Source organism: Elephas maximus, chromosome 3 (genome assembly GCF_024166365.1).
Source record: "Elephas maximus indicus isolate mEleMax1 chromosome 3, mEleMax1 primary haplotype, whole genome shotgun sequence".
NCBI lineage: Eukaryota > Metazoa > Chordata > Mammalia > Proboscidea > Elephantidae > Elephas > Elephas maximus.
Window position 1 is genome coordinate 42,685,680 of NC_064821.1, and position 8,832 is coordinate 42,694,511.

At 44.3% G+C, this 8,832-nt stretch overlaps 1 pseudogene; it reads right to left on the reverse strand.

Moving 5' to 3' along the window:
• Positions 1–5,477: 5,477 nt before the first annotated feature.
• LOC126071646 (ribosome biogenesis protein NSA2 homolog) lies at positions 5,478–6,263 on the reverse strand (annotated as a pseudogene).
• Positions 6,264–8,832: the final 2,569 nt, after the last annotated feature.

Sequence of the window (8,832 nt, forward strand, 5' to 3'; positions counted from 1 at the left end):
GGACTGTTGTTGAGTCGTGAAGCTCCCAGGCGGCCTTTGTGGGGTCCTGTGTGGGTCAGACCTTAACCCACAGTACCCGCCTTTTCACCCAGGTCTATCCAGGGGGCTGCACCTCTCAACGGAAGCAAGAAAGCCTCCTTCTAGAGCTGATTTTTCCTTACAGCTACTTCCTCAGGACAATCTCAAGGCCCAGAGGCTCGGCTTGCCTTCCTCCGGAAAGAAAAGTGCCCGCATGCCGTTTCCTTAGCCCATTTACTTTGGGAAAGTGCTGTCAATAGCCCAAAGACTCCATCTCTGCTGGCGAAATTATGGATTCAACAACGTCAGATCCTCAGGGGATGTGGCACTTCTCCCTTGTACGGGGGAACCACTTACCTAGATTTCCCCATGGGCCATAGGGCCAGCCAAGTATGAGTCACATGGCCAAGTGGACTGTGATGGCGCGTGTAATTTCACCCAGTAACTGGGTCCTTTGGGGATGGGCGAACCCCTGGGCTTTCTGCATGGGCTCTCTTTTACTTTAAGATGTACATGGTGGTTCTCAACTGGGGCAATGTCGTTCCCCCTCTTCCTCCTGTGGGACATTGGGCAGTGTCTGGAGACACTTGTCATAACTGTGGGAGCAGTGCTGTTGGCATCTAGTGGGTAAGGTCTAGGGAGCCTGCTAAACACACTACAGTGCATAGGACAACAAAGAAATATCCCACTCCAAATGTCAACAGTGCTGAGGTTGAGAAACCTGATATAGGGGAATGGACTAGGCAAAACCACTGAGGCGAGGAGTACAATTTTTGAAAAGTATTTTTGAAAAGGTGGTCTGGAGATGGCTTCTGTGGGCATCTCCAGTTGGCTGCGGACACAATTCATGTTCATGATATGACAAGGCTTAACTTCCCATTTCTGTGCTGGAAGGGATTATTCCTTTGTATTCAAACTATGTATGTAAGACCCCCTCTTTTGCTGGGGAGAAAATGGTGACTCAGAGAGGGGGAAAGACTCAAACTGTCTGTGGCTGAGGGAAGATGAGAACTCAAGTGTCCTAACTGCCTGTACAGTGCTCTTATTTTTGTCCCATAATGCCTTCTGAGGTGGGGCCTTCCTCCTCATTCTTTCTGGGAATAGTAGGTGGCAGTGATCAGAGAGAGGGGCTGAACTCAGTGGTGCCCCAGGTTCAAGCTTAGATGCCACAAGAAGAAAGTAAATCCTGAGAGCCCACTCCAGGCCAGGCATTGTGCTGGGAGCTTTCTTGATATTCTCTTATGTAAATCTAGGAAACAATAACGACCCCCTTATGTCAGCAGAAGAACTGGATGGTACCTGGTTACCATTACTGAACATTTTGATCAAAGGTTTTATAGAAGAACCCTGATCAAAAGGGGGACAATGCAGAAGAGAATTTCAAATTCTCATGGAATCCAGAATTTCTGGAACCATGGAGGCTGGATGAACCCCTGAGAATATTGCCCTGAGATAGTCTTTAAACCTTAAACAAAAATATCCATTGAAGTCTTCCTAAAACCAAACAATAGTTTAACTTTACTAGTAAAGAATGTCTGCCTTGAAAGATCATGGAAACTCCATAGACACATCCAAACTCCCTGAGGGACCAAATTATTGGACTGAGGGTTGTGGGAACCATGGTCTCAGGGAACATCTAGCTGAACTTGTATAACATAATTTATAGAGAAAGTGTTCTACATTCTACTTTGGTGAGTAGCGTTTGGGGTCTTAAAAGCCTGTGATGGGCCATCTAAGATATTCCACTAGTCTCACTCCTTCGGGAGCAAGGGAGAATGAAGAAAACTAAAGATACAAGGGAAAGATTAGTTCAAAGGACTAATGGACTGCAACTACCATGGCCTCCACCAAACTGAGTTCAGTACATCTGGATGGTGCCCGGTTACCACCACTGACTGCTCTGACAGGGATCACAGTAAAGGGTCCTGGACAGAGCTGGAGAAAAATGTAGAACAAAATTCTAACTCACACAAAAAAGACCAGGCTTACTGACCTGACAGAGACTGGAGAAACCCTGAGAGTATGGCCCCTGGACACCCTTTTAGCTCAGTAACGAAGTTCCTCCTGAGATTCACCCTTTATCTGAAGATTAGACAGGTCCATAATACAAAATGAGTCTAAAGGGGCACACCAGCCCAGAGGCAAGGACTAGAAGGCAAGAGGGAGGGGGAAAGCTGGTAATAGGGAACACAAGGTTGAGAAGTGAGTGTTGACATGTCTTGGAGTTGTTAACCAATGTCATAAAACTATAAGTGTACTAAGTGTTTAACGCGAAGCTGGTTTGTTTTGTAAACTTCCATCTAAAGTACAATAAAAAAAAAGATTGGAAAAAAATAAAGTTAAAAGAAAAAAAAAGAATGTCTGCCTTGAGTCTTGTGCTTTTTAAAGAACCATATTGGATCAAATTGACAGCAGCAACTTGAGAAATTAGATCAGAAATATAGGGGGCAGTAAGTTTATGTTAATAGGAGAGAAATAGTTCAGAAAAGGAGGGTGAGGGTGGTCGCACAATTTAAAGAATATAATCAGTGTCACTGAATTGTACTGAACTGTACATGTACGAATTGTTGGTGTATGTTCTGTTGGAGAATCTGTGATTCAGAGAGGGTAAGTTACTTGCTAGAAGTCCTAGTGGTGCAATGATCAAAGCTCTCAGCTGCTAACCAAAAGGTCAGCAGTACGAACCCACCATTTGCTCTGCAGGATAAAGATGTGGCAATCTGCTTCCATAAAGATTGTTGTTGTTCTTTGGCACTGTCGAGTCTCTTCCAACTCGTAGTGACCCTGTGCACAATAGAATGAAACACTGCCCAATTATGTGCCATCCTCACAATTGTTGCTATGTTTGAGCATTGTTGCAGCCACTGTGTCAACCTATCTTGTTGATGGTCTTCCTCTTTTTCACTGACCTTCTCCTTTACCAAGCATCATGTCCTTCTCCAGGAACTGGTCCCTCCTGATAACATGTCCAAAGTACGTGAGAGGAAGTCTCACCAGCCTCACTTCTAAGGAGCATTCTGGCTGTACTTCCTCCAAGACAGATTTGTTTGTTCTTCTGGCAGTCCATGGTATATTCAATATTCTTCACCAACACCATAATTCAAGGGCATCAATTTTTCTTCAGTCTTCCATTAAGATTAAAGCCTTGGAAGCCCTACGGGGCAGTTGTACTTTGTCCTATAGGGTTGCTATGAGTCGGAACCGACTTGATGGCAATGGGTTAAGTTACTTGGCGCAAATTACCCACCTAGTATGGATAAAACTCAGGTCTGGCTGCCTCTGTTGCCCACAGCTCCCTCCCAGAATATTCTCTGGACCACAACTGAGGGATTCTCACTGAATTTCCAGCTGAGGAATGGAAATGCCAGATGCAGAGGCTGCTGGGATGGTGGTGAGCACAAAGGCACGTTTGAGGCAGACCGTCTTGGGGGTGTTACCTACAACCCTCTTCCCCTTCTCTAAAATTCACCCACACCCTTTCCAGAACCACAGGGCGGGCTCCCTAGAAGCCCACACTGTAGCTGACTGGCTCAGTGGTGCACACCTCCTGAGGTTGGGCCCATAGTATTCTCCCTCTGAGCAGCTTGCTTTGAAACATGGACACCCAGGTGAGTCGGTTCTGGCCCTTTGAACAAGAACATGTGGCTCCAGCTGTGGGCACAGAGGTGCAGACAGTTGGTGTATCAGGAGAGAAAAAAGTAAGGCAGGTGTGTGGAGAAAAGCTGGCTTTACACCTCGCACAGCACCACTGCACTTTCTGAGCTCTGAGCTCTGTGTGTCTCTCAATAAATCCCTCATTCTCCCACCTTAAACTAGCTGGAGTGAGTGGGACTCTAATACTTGAAACCAAAAGAGGCTTGTGGGCTAAGACAGTTTTCCTGACTGTGTGAGCCCCTTGACTGGGCAGAGCTGTCCATAGCAGCATGTCCTACAGGAAGTCTTGTCTGGAGCTCAGGCCAGCCCCGGGCAGAGCCCCCAAAAGAAACTGAGAAGCAATGGGACATCTTTCTGTATTCCTTTTGGACCCAGCAGAAGGCCTGCAAACCTGGGGCCTTTAGGAGGATAAAATGCCAAGAAGCAACGTGTTCATTTGTACCTTTTTCATCCCTTGAAGTGTGGTTCCTTTGGGACAGAGACACTCCCTTGAGAAGTCTCAGCCCTGTGCACTGGCTGAGGACGCTGTGTGGAATTTGTGAGTGGTTGCCTTGGCCACCCTAGAAGAGACAGCCTCCTAGCCCCTCTTTCTAACTTTGTGCCCCAAGTATTTTCCATTATGATGATATAAGAAGTGCTGTCATTGCCTAATGCCAGGATGAGGCTAGCAAGCATCAGTAAGAATGTTCTAGCAATAAAGACAGAATCATTTTCAAAGCTGACTTTTGGAAAGAAAGTCACTTTCGGAACATGACCTCACAGATACTCCTTCCCCATTGCTTTGTTTCTCTCCATCTTCCTATTTCCTTATTTTTTTTTTTAATTCTTATTTTTAAGATTGCATCTGACTCTAAAGGTCAGAGCATCATTAGGGGCAAATGATGGCTTTATTGGGTTCTGATTTTGTCTTCCCTCTCTGACTCCACTCTGGGTGACACTCAGGTGCTACTCCTTGGGGTTTATTAGAAAGGGAAATTGACATTGCAGAGGCATGCACGGATGGCTGAGGTGATTCCTACCAGTGGTGAGGCTTCAGGAACGAAGGTCCCAATGACGTCTGGAGGCAGTGACAGGCAGCATTGCCCAGGTCACTGAAAGGCAGCTGCTTCTAGAACAGCTGATTCTCAGAGGGCCAGCGGGCTAGAACACCCAGGGAAGAGAATAATCTACAATTCCCCAAACAATGAGGGGATAGCAAGCAAGGGAAGACAGTGGGGAGGAGGTAGTGTTGGGCTCTGCAGCCTGCAGAGTCTGTCGAGTAAGATCAACTTGATCCTAAGAAACATAAAAGAGACCAGGGTACAAAACAGAATAGGCACCATTCAATTCTATTTTTGTAAAAAAAAAAAAAAAAAAGTACAAAATATTGAAAGCATAGACCCCAAAAGATCATTGTGGTCGTTATCAATGATATTCATGGCTAGACAGTGGAGAGATGGGTGAATTTTAGTTTTTTTTTTGAACTGGGCCATTTTGTTTTTGTTAGGTGCCATTGGGTTGGTTCCGACTCAGAGTGACCCTAAGTGACAGAGTAGAACCGCTCCATAGGGTTTCCAAGGAGCAGCTGGTACATTTGAACTACTGACCTATTGGTTAGCAGCCATAGCCCTTAACCACTACACCACCAGGGTTTCCATTTTAATGGGCATTTAATTTTTTTTTTTTTAATCACATAGTAGTTCTCGATGACTGCAGACATGTAAGGCTGTTTGGTGGTATTCATAAAATGCATAGTAATGGTGGTTTTCCTGATTGGTTTGTAGTCTTCACCAATAATTATAAGCAGTTACTTGTGTGAACTGCTATCAAACCAGTAAGACTGCCTTTACGCATCCATCATTTCCAGGATTGTTGGTAACCTGGGCATATTTCCCCCAAATAACCTTGCCTCCTTGTGTCACAAGGCCCAACTCACTCACATTCACCTCAATGACAGTAATTTTGGTAGTAACACCCAAAGTTGTATATAGTGGGGACGAGGGATTCTTCTTTACACCAAGTATCGGCAGGCAAAAGGTGGCTTTAAGTTCAGGATGGGTTACATGAGTCTTCTTGAAACGTAAGCCCATTGGTCTGATGATTGGTTCATATTAAGTGGTTTTCGCGTAAAGCCATCTCCGACAAAGCAGACGTTAGTAACCATCATCTTCCATGCTTTCTTTTCTCTCTTTCCTGGTCAAATGACTTTTAATACTTCTGTTTCTCCCTAGGCATGGACTTTGGTCAGAGGGACTTCCCATTCCACCCTCCCCTTTCTCTTTTTGTTTTTTGTTTAATCGTATTGGAAAGTACTTTAGCTCGGGACTGCCCCTCCCTGTCCAGCAGATAGGCAGGTACTGCAGCTTGTGGAGTCTTTTCATCATTCTTTTGTTTGGTGTTTCTCTTTTCATGCATATTGATGGTCTTTTTCATTTGTATTTTCTCAGCATGGGCTGTTTATGGTAGAGTTTAGCCTTTAGACCAATCATCTTTTTCAACTTTTTTGAACATTCATGAACCTCTTGAGTTTCCTTCTTTCTCTTTTTCTCATGGTAATACAAATGTTATCCATAGCGCTTAAGGTGTAACTCAATATATTCATTTTGTGGCATGGTGATGGCAGCAAAGCTGCCAGGAGTGGTATCCCAGGCGTGAAGAAGCTCTCAATTTTCAGGTCTCTGAGACCCATGAGCCGACTCCATGCAGCCTGCGACAGGAAAGGGTCACCTTCCAAAATGGCTGAGCGAATTTTAGTTTTTTAAAAATCTTTCCTGTGTTTTCTAAATTATCTAAAATAAATACATATTATTTTTGCAGTAAGGATACAAATTCTTAAATAATCTTGTTTCTCTTGGTAGAGAAAGTGACCAAGGGCTGGTCCTTTGCCACTGGCCAACTGCTCTTTTTTTGGCACTTACAACCTGTAGGGACTTGGACATGTCACACCTTCTAGCCAAGGCTCAGTTTCTTCATCTGTGAAATGGGGGTAATAAATAGCACCTTCTTTGGAGATTCAAAGGAAGAATTAAAATTAAGTCATATCCATGCAGTGCCTGGCACACTGTATACACTCTATACGTGTTATGTATATTGTATTTATTATTATTTTCTGTCCAGAACCATGCCACAAGAAGAGGAAAAAACCAATTGCTATCGAGTTGACTTTGATTCATGGGGACCCCATGTGCATCAGAGTAGAACTATGCTCCATTAATTAGGTTTTCAATGGCTGATTTTTTGGAAATGGATCAACAGGCTTTTCCTCCGTGGTGCCTCTAGGTGGGCTTGAACCTCCAACCTTTCAATTAGAGGCCAAGGGCTTAACCATTTGCACCACCTGGGGAGTCACAAAAAGAGGAAAGCTGTGAGATAATTGAGATGAGTGATTTGTAATGAAACTTAAGTGGTAGTTTCTACTCTTCCTTTGTTAGAAAGTGAGTCCTACTTCTCCTTTGGGAAAAATGATTTCAGGGGAGATGCCAACGAGAAAGAGAGAGCCTGGCCCTTCTTCTGGCACTGACTCTATGCCGTTCTACTGCTGCTTGTGGTCCTGGTGCCTGGATCTGACTCTAGGACAAGTACAATAGAGACAGTCCCTTGGTCTCTGCAATCTGAAACTGCAGGGGAACTGAATTTTGTCTGTTTGCTAGGGAGGAGAGGGGTTACCCAATAGTGGAGTCACAGATTTTAGGTCCGGGAAGCCCCTGTGAGAGGCTTGGGGGATCCTAGGTAGGTGTTGAACCCAAGAGCTCCATTTCTAAGACTCTTCATTGAAGGAAAGAGGCAAATTCCATAGTGCTGGCCCTTAAATTTAAATGACTATTATTTTTTCCCACTTCTGAAATGGATGCTAGCTTTTTGACTTTTGTTATTAAGTATTTTTTAGCTTTCTGCACACAGGTGACAGAGCCTTTGCTTATTTCTCAGTGGCCGTGTACTTACTTGGCCTGAAGCAATAAAATATCTGAGTGCCCAAAGGTCTTGTAAGAGCAGAGAAATTGCCCTGTGAGCTTTTTTTTTTTTTTTTTTACAAAAAAAAAACCACCCCCCAACAGGGAACACAACAGAGGAACCTTGATAGAGCAGGAGAGCAGTGGGATAAAAAACAGACCTCAAATTCTCATAAAAAGACCAGACTTAATGGTCTGACTGAGACTAGAGGGATCTCAGAGGTCATGGTCCCCGGACCTTCTGTTAGCCCAAAGCAAACTCTTCAGGGGGGATTGGACTGGACCATAAGACAGAAAATGATACTGGTGAGGAGTGAGATTCTTGGCTCTAGTAGACACATGAGACTATGTGGGCAGCTCCTGTCTGGGGGTGAGAAGAGAAGGCAGAGGGGGACAGGAGCTAGTTGAATGGACAGAGGGAACACAGGGTGAAGAGGAGTGTGCTGTCTCATTAGGGAGAGAGCAGCTAGAAGTACATAGCAAAGTGTATATAAGTTCTTGTATGGGAGACTGACTTGATTTGTAAACTTTCACTTAAAGCACAATACAGAATTAGAAAAAAAATCACCCCCCAAAAGATTAGTCCAAAGGACTAATGGACCATAACTACCATAGCCTCTGCCAGACTGAGTCCAGCATAACTAGAAGGTGTCTGGCTACCGCCACCAACTTCTCTGACAGGGATCACAATAAAGGGTCCAGGACAGAGCTGGAGAAAAATGTAGAACAAAATTCTAAATCACACACACACACACACACACAGAAGACCGGACTTACTGGTCTGACAGAGACTGGAGAAACCCTGCAGGTATGGCCCCTGGACACTCTTTTAACTCAGTACTGAAGTCACTGCCTGAGGTTAACCCCTCAGCCAAAGAATAGACAGGCCCACACAACAAAACAGGACTAAATGAGCACACCAGCCCAGGGGCAAAGACTAGAAAGCAGGAGGGGACAGGAAAACTGGTAATAGAGAACCCAAGGTGTAGAAGGGAGAGTGTTGATATGTTGTGGGTTTGGCAACCAATGTCACAAAACAATATGTGTACTAACTGTTTAATGAGAAGCTAGTTTGTTCTGTAAACCTTTATTTAAAGTACAAAAAAAAAAACCCCAAAAATCTTTGAAATTATTATTATTCTTTTACTCATAGAATGCGTGCACAGATTTTAAAAGTTAAATATTATAGAACCCATAACCCATTGCTGTTCAGCTGATTCTGATTCATAGT